The following is a 13,228-nucleotide window of genomic DNA, read 5'->3' as shown; positions in this document are numbered from 1 at the left end:
CCCATTGCCACGATGGCAATCCGGATGTTCTACGGTTTATGAGCATTGATCAGGTTTCTCTCGGGCCAGGATTGGTGATTGGGATCAGGTCCTCGTCCTCTGCAAGGAATCGGGCTGGATCTAGAAACTAGAGACACTGGCTCCTATAGGGTTAAATAAGGGCTTCATTCTTTCTTCTTTCAATTATGATCACTCGTCACTCCTGCATTGCAAGGATGTGTATAGCAGAACATTTCTAGATATCCATCAGCATAACGTGTGTCTGTGGTACCCAACTCCACCAGACTACTCTGAAGATGCACTAGGGGCACATTCTTCATAGCCCACACTATTCATTCTCTCCATTCACAGGTACTGTCGCCATAACCAGAATATAATGGGGCAGTGCACCAGCGCATATGTGCATTATTGATCTGGATTAGTACATCTGATGTTATTATGACTACTTAGCACACCTACCACAGTGGTTGCTAAATGATCAATAGGATACCGGTAAACAAAGTGTGTGTGGATGTATGTATGTACAGTACAGTATGTCTTTATTTATATAGCGCCATTAATGTACATATCGCTTCACAGCTGTAATATACGTGGCAATAATATAAATAATATATGTAACACATAAAGAGGAGATTTGCTTCAGACATAAAAGTAACATTTAGGAAAAGGAGTCCCTGCTCCGAAGAGCTTACAATCTAATTTGTTGGTAGGAAGAACGTACAGAGACAGCAGGAGTGTATTCTGGTAAGTGTGTCTGCAGGGGGCCAAGATTAATGTATGAGGTGTAAATGATCAGCCACGGAGCTACTCATATGCTTCCTTAAGGCCGTGTGTTTTTAGGTGGGTCTTAAAGGTGGTGGATGAGGGGAAGGACATTCCAGAGGTGTGGGGCAGTCAGTGAGAAAGGTTTAAGGTGGGAGAGGGCTTCAGATACAAGAGGGGTAGAGAGAAGACATCCTTGAGCAGAACGCAAGAGTTGGTATGATGTATAGTGAGAAATTAGGGTTGAGGTGTAAGGAGGGGCAGAGGAGTGTAAAGCTTTAAAAGTGAGGAGGAGAATTGAGTATGTGATATGGGATTTGATAGGAAGAAAGGAGAGGGATTACGGCAGGGGAGACGCTGAGACAGATTTAGCAAAGAGTAGAGTGATTCTGGCAGCAGCATTTAGGATAGATTGTAGGGGAGACAGGTGAGAGGCAGGAAGGCCGGACAGCAGGAGGTTACAGTAGTCGAGACGGGAGAGAATGAGGGTGTGGCGATGGAGGGGTTAATCAGGCCAATTATAAAGGTATTCTACCCGGCTTATTAACCCCAACTCACATTGGGAGTGAAGGGGTTAAAAGTATATGTATTACCCTGATGTATTTGCCCCTGTCCCAGCCTTCTAATTCCCATTTTACAGCCTGTTCCCTGCCTGCAGAAATAGGATTGCATATGTAACGGGTTTTCCCCCACCCACTCGCAGATAATACTGTGGAGGTGTAGGAACATGCAAGGTTACGCAGGTGTGGTGCATTACCTGTTGGCTCACAGGAGGGCTGAGCTTCCGCCACGGGGAACCTGGGGTACATACATCTTATACATCTCTAGGTGCAACGCCTCCACCTGGGAGGGATCCCAATGGAGTGGGAGGAGGCCCTCGCAGGAAACAACCACACAAAGCGAACGAATGTAAAACAGGACTGGCTTTACTGCATAACCAACTATATCTACATACATCAACACAACCGTCATGCGCCACGGCGGACGCTAACCACTCTGGGCGTCACGGCGGACGCTACCACCTCTGGCGTCACGGCGGACGCTAATCCCACTAGGCGTCACGGCGGACGCTACCACCTCAGGCGTCACGGCGGACGCTAATCTCCCATAGAGTGATCCCACCCTGTGTCCAGTAACCCCCACCCAAATGTCTCGCACCCCCAAAGTCAAATACCACTGTGCATGTGTATGTGTGACTGCGCAGCCACTATGTCTGGTGATAGGCCTGGTTGGTGCACGTGAGTTGCAGGTTACCTGCCCGGGCTCCAGCCACAGGTACCGCGATATCACCGGAGATCCGCCCGATCCGACGTTGTCCTCCACACCGCGTTGGGTGAATTCCAGCGCGGATAATATCACCTTAGTCCCAGGGTCTGTGATGGTGTTCTGAGCCCAGAACCCACCTCGCAGTGCCGCACGGCTGTAGCACTGTGTCCCTGACTAAGCTACAAATAAATGGGTCAGTGTCCCTATCTAGGGCCTGTCCCTATACTCCACAAGCTATAAGGTGGCTCAGGACCTAACTGGGGGCCTGGGGGCTGCTGGCCTAATGCAGAAGGTCACTGACCCCTGCATCCACCTCTTACCCCTAGCTGGTCCGGATCCTGACTGACTGCGTGACTCAAAACCCCGCGAAATGTATCTAACTGGGAGCAGGGGAACCTGGCCTTCCGATTGGCTCCCTAGCATCACGTGTCCCTGCCCCTGTGCACCCTGGGGGCTGTCCTTCCCGCCTTGCGTGTGCGCGAGCTGTTGGAGCCTCTCGCGCTAGCTGGCCTCCTGCGCATGCGCGAGCTGACTGTCAATGGCGGCGCCCTGCTCCGCTAGCCGCCGGGACCCTAACAACGCGATCGTGGCCTCGGCAACCGGCCCGCTCGCATCCCCGGCAACCGGCCCGCTCGCGTCCCCGGCAACCGGCCCGACCGCTTCCCTAGCAACCAGCCGCAACTACCACCACGCGCGGCAACGGGGAAGGAGGGGGTGAGTGCGCGAGGGGGGACCTGGCTACACATACAAACTGTGCTATTAGGTTTTCAGGCACAAGATGGCATTGTGAGAGCTGAAGCAAGCGCTGATTGAAGAAGCGTGGCTGTATACGGGAGGTCTGCTTTGAAGGATAGGTATCCATTTTCAAGCACTCGACCTCTTAACCGTAAGGTCAATTGAATAAGTGCTTTGCGTTTAGGTCTGAAGTGGTTTCCCGACAGAATGTATCCATGCCTTGTTAGCTCGCGTAACTTGAAAAAGGGAAAGTCTATTGCCGTGGGAAGTCGGTCAATTTACGTCAGAACAAGGTGAACTTAGAATCCCACAAGAGAGCCTTTCAATTAAGCGGGCTAACTTGCGAACGGAGAGAGCTAGTGTGACAGGGCTGCGTGTACATTCTGTGTGTAGCTAGCACCCCCTTTTTGCCACCAGTTGTTGTTGTGGGGGGGGATGCTGCACTTAGGGAATGCTCCAATAACGGAGGTTCCACGTAGAGAGGGAGCCGCCATGTTAAGGGTGGTGCCGGCGCAGAACTGGCTGAATGGGAGGTTGCGCAGGCGAGGTGAGCAAAGCCCGCAAAGGAGGAGAGCTCGGACAGGAGGGGAGGTAGGGAACTACGAGTTCCAGCTGCCCCGCGGGTCCCTGTGACGTGCGAGGACCAATCAGGTACGTGGAAGGGAGGAAAAGGAAGTGGTTGTGCGCACGAGGGGTCAGAGCTTGCTGGAGGAGGAAGGAGAAGGAGCTCCGGTATAGGGAGGCAGTCCGCTCCCTACCTAGGCCGCATGCCCCAGGCCCAGTTAGGCCCTGAGCCCCTGTAGTGTGAAGCTGAGCTAGGGACTGGCCATAGACAGGTTCCGGATCCCATTACTGTTACAAAGTCGCTATCAGACAGTTCTAAGTCAGCGGGAGGCCTGGGCTCAGCCCCCGCTACCAAGTCGCAGCGTGTCTGGGTGGGATCGCCCCGGACACCTACGGGTGACGTCAGCTACGCCCACACCGATCCTTTGTGAAGATTGTTGCAGAACCGGGTACTGAAGTGCCCGGCAGGTAAACTTCAAGTGCACCAACGGTACCATCATTCTCTCAGGACACGGTGGCTGCGCAGTCACATAATATACATTCACTGTCTCACTTGAGGGTGGGGGAACGTATTCCACGAGGGAACAGGACACGGGGTGGGATCACCCGGTGGATGGACGGGGAGAGTGAGCGTTCGACAGGACGCAGAGTATAGTGTCCCCTCTAGTGAGGGACACCGGTTGATAGAGATATATATATATATATATATATCAACCGGTGTCCCTCACTAGAGGGGACACTATACTCTGCGTCCTGTCGAATATATATATATATATATATATATATATATATATATATATATATATATATATAGCGAAGAAATAACCTAGGCGCAGATATGCAAGGAGAGAGAAGAAAAGCAGAGAAACATCATAGGGCAGTATATCTGAGCAATCAGGGCTTAGGTGGTAAGATATGCACTTACACTTAATCCGGCAATTGTTTGCCTTTAATCCACAGTGGGACTCAGGAACTCTGCTGCTGGTGATCTTTAATTCCCCAGTTCGTCCTTTATTTTCAGGCTCACACGATATTTCCAACAGCTACTGTGGCATCATCACCGTTCCTCTGCTAGACGGCACCATTCACGGGATGGATCTCACACGGGGAGGGGTGGGGGGGGACCGGGGGGGGGGGAGAGAAATAATAGGGGAAAAAGGATAGTATAAAACCTTTTAATAAAAACCTATCTAAAAACAGCATTTGGTATCCCACTCACATGTACTGTATTGAATCGAATTTTGGCAGTTGAGAGTTTAATTGAGTCTCACACTCGTGTCTCTCAGACGCCGGTTCACTGCACCGTAGTTGTTTGGAATCTCTTCCGCATCACGTGCTCCGGCTCCGGCTCTCGCGAGACTTCGTCTCCCTCGATAGACAGTAAACCAGCTTCTGCTCCGATGCAAAGGATCTCTCCGCAGTGCGTCTCAACCTGCTCCACCAATGCGCATGCCCTACGCGTTTCTCCACTTGGGCTTCGTCAGGGGCTAATGTCCTTAACCTCTCCCTACCCGGGTATTTATATCTACCTCTCGCGACTGATTGGATTAACACAAGATTGGCAAATTGGCATATTATTCACTTCATTTGGTCTCCGCAACTATCATTTAGAGAAACATCACAAGAAAGATATCATTACATACAAAGAATATACCCGATATAAGATTTAATAGTGTGATCATCTGTTTTTACATCACTCAGGTAATTCAACATCCAACCGATGGTCATCGATCTTTAACTTAACGGAACCAACTACTGAAATATACCCAATAGCGTCTGCCTATCATTAATAGACCTCATTGTATTTTTAGTTCCTTAATATCTCGAATAGACATTTAATTTAATGAAGATACTTTTAAAATCATGATCAGGAAAATTTAGTGCCACATATTATGGATAGATACATATTAGATATTAAATATCCAAACGGGTCCTAACTTATCAGGGGTATATGTACTAGAATTATACTCATTTATGGCAGATAGTAATCATCAGGGTAGACAGCAGAATACATAATATTGTTACCTCACGACTCAGAATGTTTAGGACTATGAATCCCTAACAAAATGGAGAAAGATATATAAGCAACAGCATTGGGCTCTATGTCTATATCAGTAGTTCCCATACAATTTACAGATTCCTTTAAGCGGAAGAATAGATTCAATGTATCAAATAATGAATTAGATGGTATCCTACCAAGAGGAAAGGTATATAATTATCAGCAATTATATTATTAAGATATCCAGACAGGAAACCATCTGGATTTATACCCTAAAAACATTGATACCACAGGGTATAAATATCGATATTGACCTAGGATCATTTTTGAGGGAATAATACTAACAGTATTATCCATATGCTGTATAAACCTATCTCTAGTTTATAGATCAAGTCCAGCCTGCCGGTTTAACATCCTTATTCCTATGTATCTGTTGTTTTTGCTGTGTTAATGATTCTGTAGTTTATGTATGAATATTTTTATTTGCGCATTGTATATCTTTTTCAACTTGTACTAACCAAACGGTAGTACGGGCACAAACAAACCCACAATAAGCCTTGGTGTCTTTTTGGAGAAATAAACTGTGACAATTTGAAATTATGAAATTAAGAAATTGCTGTAATCTGGATTGCCTCCATCCCGAGAATTTGAAATGTTTGGGATTAATTTAACTATATATGTAGTCCCATATACAAAGTCTCCCCCTGGATCCATTTAAGAACGAGTACATGTAGATATGGAATTAAATATCGAATAATATTAAGATGTAATAACATAACCTGTTGATAAATCAATCCACTTACTGATGATCACTGATCCCCCCCTGGGTTAGAAAACTGTGAAGCAAGTTGTAATGTAATTTGTGGGATTGTCATAGCGACTAAATATCTATCATGCATGGATATTATTCATATGTATATTCATTTTGGAATTGTCTATCTTTGGTGTAAATAGTGTGTTTTGTAATAGTGTGTTTTGTAATGATGACATTATGTGTTAATATGTGTCCCGCTATGTGGATTAGTTAATACTATGTGGTATAGTTAATAAAATGTATGGAGAAATTAGGATTCATTTACTAATATTAAATAAATAAAGTAATGTATGCACTAAAATAAATATATAATTTAATACACATAAATGCATTTAATTATACTGAGGTGTTTGTGTTAATATTGTTTAATTGTTCTTTTGGTTATTAAATATATAATTTGGGAATACATCACGATTGTGGAATATAATATTTAATTAATTAAAAGTTATCACAAGTTAGTGTAGTTATTATCTATATCATCTTATGATTGGGAATCTGGCCAGCATAATGTAATTGCTGATAATTATATACCTTTCCTCTTGGTAGGATACCATCTAATTCATTAGTTGATACATTGAATCTATTCTTCCGCTTAAAGGAATCTGTAAATTGTATGGGAACTACTGATATAGACATAGAGCCCACTGCTGTTGCTTATATATCTTTCTCCATTTTGTTAGGGATTCATAGTCCTAAACATTCTGAGTCGTGAGGTAACAATATTATGTATTCTGCTGTCTACCCTGATGATTACTATCTGCCATAAATGAGTATAATTCTAGTACATATACCCCTGATAAGTTAGGACCCGTTTGGATATTTAATATCTAATATGTATCGATCCATAATATGTGGCACTAAATTTTCCTGATCATGATTTTAAAAGCATCTTCATTAAATTAAATGTCTGTTCGATATATTAAGGAACTAAAAATACAATGAGGTCTATTAATGATAGGCAGACGCTATTGGGTATATTTCAGTAGTTGGTTCCGTTAAGTTAAAGATCGATGACCATCGGTTGGATGTTGAATTACCTGAGTGATGTAAAAACAGATGATCACACTATTAAATCTTATATCGGGTATATTCTTTGTATGTAATGATATCTTTCTTGTGATGTTTCTCTAAATGATAGTTGCGGAGACCAAATGAAGTGAATAATATGCCAATTTGCCAATCTTGTGTTAATCCAATCAGTCGCGAGAGGTAGATATAAATACCCGGGTAGGGAGAGGTTAAGGACATTAGCCCCTGACGAAGCCCAAGTGGAGAAACGCGTAGGGCATGCGCATTGGTGGAGCAGGTTGAGACGCACTGCGGAGAGATCCTTTGCATCGGAGCAGAAGCTGGTTTACTGTCTATCGAGAGAGACGAATTCTCGCGAGAGCCGGAGCCGGAGCACGTGATGCGGAAGAGATTCCAAACAACTACAGTGCAGTGAACCGGCGTCTGAGAGACACGAGTGTGAGACTCTCAACTGCCCAAATTCGATTCAATACATGTGAGTGGGATACCAAATGCTGTTTTTAGATAGGTTTTTATTAAAAGGTTTTATACTATCCTTTTTCCCCTATTATTTCTCTCCCCCCCCCGGTCCTCCCCCACCGCTCCCCGTGTGAGATCCATCCCGTGAATGGTGCCATCCAGCAGCGGAACGGTGATGATGCCACAGTAGCTGTTGGAAATATCGTGTGAGCTTGAAAATAAAGGACGAACTGGGGAATTAAAGATCACCAGCAGCAGAGTTCCTGAGTCCCACTGTGGATTAAAGGCAAACAATTGCCGGATTAAGTGTAAGTGCATATCTTACCACCTAAGCCCTGATTGCTCAGATATACTGCCCTATGATGTTTTTCTCCTTTTCTTCTCTCTCCCTGCATATCTGCACCTAGTTCATTTCTTCGCTATACAATACTTGCGGCAAGCGTGGAGCCGTGGACCTAATTGGCAGCAATTTGTAGGGTCAGTGTTTTTAGGGGTTAATACCTCTCGGTTGACTGATTGGCCAGGTGTGTTGGTTATTTACTGTGCATCTAACTAAGTGTTTTGTTTTGTGCTGTTGTATCTTGTTGTACATATATATATATATATATATATATATATATATATATATATATATATATATATATATATATATATATGCTTATGGTTGCTGCAAGTAAAGTTAATCAGTTAAGGTATATTACTGTGTGAGTGTTAATGTACATCAGTTCCTGCGAAGACCCACTTCCCCTCGGGCGGAAGATGTCGCAGGTGGAGGCGCTGCACCAAGTTATAAGTATCGTGTGTACCCCAGGCTCTCTGTGGCAGAGGCTCTGTGGTGAGCCTACAGGTTATACAGCATATGGTATTGGTCTGTGTTCGCTAGGAACCAGGGCTACATTTGGAGGCGCTACTGTGATCTTAGACCTGGGGTGCCTCTCGAGCCAAAAATACCGCCACCATGGTCCTTCCCTCCCGTCAGGAGATACGCGATTGGGCGTGCAAATGCGCACACCCGCCCGCCGCGCAGTGGCGGTGACCCGAGTACCCATGGCCTTACCTTTAGAGACATTGCAAACGGCCCAACGACAACTACCGGGTTTTGCCAAAGCCCACCTGGTAGATGTGCTCATAGATCAAGATGCTAAGTGGAACACCTTGCTAGTAGATTGCCGGCGAGATCCAGTAGTCCTCGAGCCTGCAGTCCCTCAATATCTGCCGCTTCCAAACTCTCCACCCGTCGGCAGCCCCTTTGTCTATCCACTTCAGGCCCCCCCTGTGGGGGAACTAGGTGACGATGACCCTACGCTCCCCTTTGCTCACTACTCCGCAAGCGAGGCGGGTAGCTGTCCGCCAGAATCTAGCTATCCCTGGTTTGCGCATCCTAAGAGGCGGGGGTGCGTAGTGACATGCTGCAGAAACTCAATGACAAGATAGACCAGTAAACCACCCCCTCAAGCTTACCGCCGTTAGTAGAAGCCCTTACCTTAGCCACGCATTCCCAGAACTCCCGGAAATTAAAGGCCTTCTCGGGGACTCTACCTGTGCCCACGGGAGAGGATGGGATAGACCCTTGGAAGGAGCACACTAGGGGAGTGTGGCAGGACGGCCTGTAGCCGAGGTCAGGGAACAGTCCACACGTGTAGTTTCAGGATAAATGAAAACGTTCAGTGGCTTTATTTCTCCACAGCAACATAACATGCGAGTACACTGTCCCTTTAAGCAAATAAATCCTGCTCCTCGTTGGGAGAAAACTGACTAACACAGCATTCCTAGCTAGCAGGCTGGCTGGCTAAACCATAACCAAACCTTAACAGTCTTTTTAAGCAGTCATGCAAACAAATGAAACAAATCTTACTTTGGCTGCAGTAAGTAGTGTGCTGTATCCTTCTGGCTAGCAGCACATCTATCCAAGTGCTCTCATCTGAGACAGGCAGCTACTGCTGGTAACAAGATCCTTATCTACCTTCCTGGCTCTCAGGTGTCAGCTTACTTCCTGATTACCTAACTTCCACCTGAGTTAACCCTTATGAGTGCTGGATGAAGCACTCAGACATATGTTTCCCATGCATAATTGATAGGGGTTGACTTCACCCTGTCACATACCTCCCCTGTTTGTGTGTGGCTAGTGTCCCACACGGCTGAAGCCCGACCCTCCACTCCTTCTCTTGACAAAAAATCAGCATTTCCATGGTCCTTTCCAGGTCTATGCTGAATATCAAAAGAGAAGGATTGGAGGGCCATATACCACCTGGTCAACCTTGGATATGTGTCCTTTATGGTGTTTAATCACTTCAAGTGCACATGGTCAGTGACCAGGGTGAAGTGTACTCCGGCGACATAATGTCTCAAGGCCTCAATTGCCCATTTTACAGCGAGGCACTCCTTCTCAATAACGGAATACCTCACTTCCCTTGGGAACAGCTTCCGGCTGATGAACAGTATGGGGTGTTCAACACCATCAAATTGCTGAGACAGCACTGCTCCCAGTCCTACCTCTGGCAAACCCAAAAACAAAAGACGCATGTCAGAGGGCGACGAGGGGGCAGAGCACGGAAAAACAAGAAAATTAAATTAGAACCTAAAAATATTTTTAATCTCAGTTGTAAGACGCTTACTGAGTCTCAAAAAGGAGTAATCATTAAGGGCCTAACTTTTGCTCCAACTATTGGCCCTAGTAAATTCGGTTTATATTTGGATGCTCATAGATTTTTAAGATCACTGACTCTTAAGAGGTTTTTTATAAATAAGGATGTTGAAACCAGGAATTGGAATAAAACAAAAAATCCTAATGTTGAAGATGTTTCTATTATGAACACAGATACAATGGATTTTGTACACTCTAAATTCAAACCAAAATCAAATTTCTTTCCCAAATTTGCCAAAGGCAACCATTTGGAGGTTTTTTTCCAATTAGTCATTAAGGATTTGGAAGCCCTTTCTGTTAATAACCATAAAAAGCACCATTCCAATTTAACGAAACATGAAAAACTGGCATTAGAGGAACTCTCAGCAGATAATACTATCGTAATAAAGCCAGCAGACAAGGGGGGGGGGGGAGTCGTAATAATGAGTCACGACTATTACATGTTGGAAGCTAATAACATACTGGGCGACACAAACACTTATCAAAAACTTGTGTCCAACCCCACTTCTGTTTATAAAAGGGAACTACAGACTCTACTGGAGGATGGTAGAGAACGGGGAATACTGGAGGAACATGAATTACAGTTCCTAAATATGGAGGATCCAGTGTTCCCCGTTTTCTACTTTCTACCAAAGATTCATAAGAATCTCACACATCCTCCAGGACGGCCTATAATATCTGGCATCGGGTCTCTGACGGCCAACCTGTCAGAGTTTGTAGACAGTTACCTGCAAGGAATGGTTAAAAAACAGAAATCCTATCTGAAGGATATAAATGATGTTATTCTAATGTTAAGGGACATTGAATGGCAGGATAACTTCATTCTAGTAACAACAGATGTAACGGCTCTGTATACATCCATCAAACATAACGATGGGTGCAGAGCCATTAGATATTTTCTGAAAAAGGAAGGGATTTTTCCAAATGTACAAATTGATTTCCTGGTTGACTGCATTATGTTTATTCTTAGTAAGAACTTCTTTTGGTTCGATGATGTCTTTTACTTGCAACTCTGTGGGACCGCCATGGGGACCAAATTTGCGCCCAGCTACGCCAATCTATTGATGGCCATGTGGGAAAATCAGCACATATGGTCTTGGACGGGGCTGGACGCAAATTTGGTCACATGGCGGAGGTTCATAGATGACATCTCTTTGTGTGGAAGGGCACTGTGGCTGATTTGGATTTGTTTCTTCTATATTTAGATGCAAACGAATTTAATCTAAAGTTCACATCTACAGTCAGTCATACTACTATCAACTTCCTAGACCTTTGTATTTATGTGGAAGATGGCACTATTAAAACCAAAAATTATTTTAAGGAGGTGGACGCAAATAATTATATCCTACAGTCCAGTTGCCACCACAATAAGTGGATTAATAACATCCCATACGGGCAGTACCGCAGACTTAAGGGCAACTGCACCGATAACCATGTATTTGAGGAACAGTCCGCAGTTTTATCAAAAAGGTTTAGGGAGAGACACTATAATAAAAATATAGTAGACCAAGCATTGGCTAGAACAAAAAGTACCCCTAGAGAATCCATGCTTATACCTGCCCCTAAAACATCCATTGATGATGGCACTATAAAAGTGCCATTCATCACGCAGTACAATAAGGATGCAAGCAGAATTAATAAAATCCTCAATAATCATTGGCCGATACTTAAAAATGACCCAGTTTTGGCTGATAAAGTCAAAATGGTATATAGGAGACCTCCAAATATTAAAAATTATTTATCTCCAAGTGCCCTAATAAATACTCCTACAAAAAAGCACACGTGGCTGGATCCACCCAAAGGATTTTATGGATGTAAAATGTGCACTGCCTGCCAGCACAGTTCAAAAACACCACACAGTTTTAAATCTAATACGACACAAAAATCTTATAATATTAAGCAACATTTGAACTGTAGATCTAGCTTTGTCATCTACCTTGCAGAATGCGAGTGCGGCTTACAGTACATTGGTAAGACCACACGTCCGCTTAGAACGCATATACTAGAACACCTGGGAAACATAAAACATAAAATAACAACACACAGCGTGTCAAACCATTTTTTATTGCAACACAGCTTGAATCCTGCAAGCTTTTCATTTAAAGCTATCGAACAAGTTTTGCCCCATTGGAGGGGGGGGGGGGCAATAGAGATTTAAATTTAATAAAAAGGGAATCTTTTTGGATGTTCGAGCTCAAAACCATTCACCCTCAGGGTTTAAACATAGAGTTCGATATCAAACCCTTTCTGTGACCCTAACCTGCTTTTCTTCTTTCTTAATAGATTTGCTGCTATTATACCAATACTAAGTTAGCTGCATTAGCCTAGTTCATTTAGGGGTTAATTGCACATCTTGCTGTAAATAGCTAGTTTATCTATTTTTATCTATTTTTATACTATGTTTATACTATTTGATATTTTAAATATATACATGTTTGAATTAAAATTATGTGTCATTTTGGAAGACTCACATATGTTTGATGTGAGTCTTTAACTTATGTGAACCAATTAAGTCTTTTATCACCACGCAATCAGATTACCATGAAATTAGCATACTTAATGTATAGCCAATGGAACTCTAGCGTAGCGTATAAATAGTCTCTCAGCACTTGTCAGATTACACTCCTGATGAAACCGCAATACGGAGAAACGCGTAGAGTGATGCTGATGAGTGAGGATCACTACAGGATCGGAGTCCCCCAGAGCAGATGACGTCACTTCCGGTTTCCGGTTTGGGTGAGACGCACCGGTGACACGCATGCCGAGGCGGAGGGGGGACTGAGACAGCTTCATTGCGCACAAGATCCGATCTGTGTGATCTAAACGCTTGTTTTGTTTTAACACATTGTCTTCAGCACTTATAAATTCATTCAGACCTACCCACAATCTGGTCAGATGGGCTGTCCCTGAAAACATACCTTTATGGGAACATCACTCACCATACACTTGTGAGTAC

The sequence above is a fragment of the Ascaphus truei genome, chromosome 3 (genome assembly GCF_040206685.1).
Source record: "Ascaphus truei isolate aAscTru1 chromosome 3, aAscTru1.hap1, whole genome shotgun sequence".
NCBI lineage: Eukaryota > Metazoa > Chordata > Amphibia > Anura > Ascaphidae > Ascaphus > Ascaphus truei.
This window is presented reverse-complemented; position numbering follows the sequence as displayed.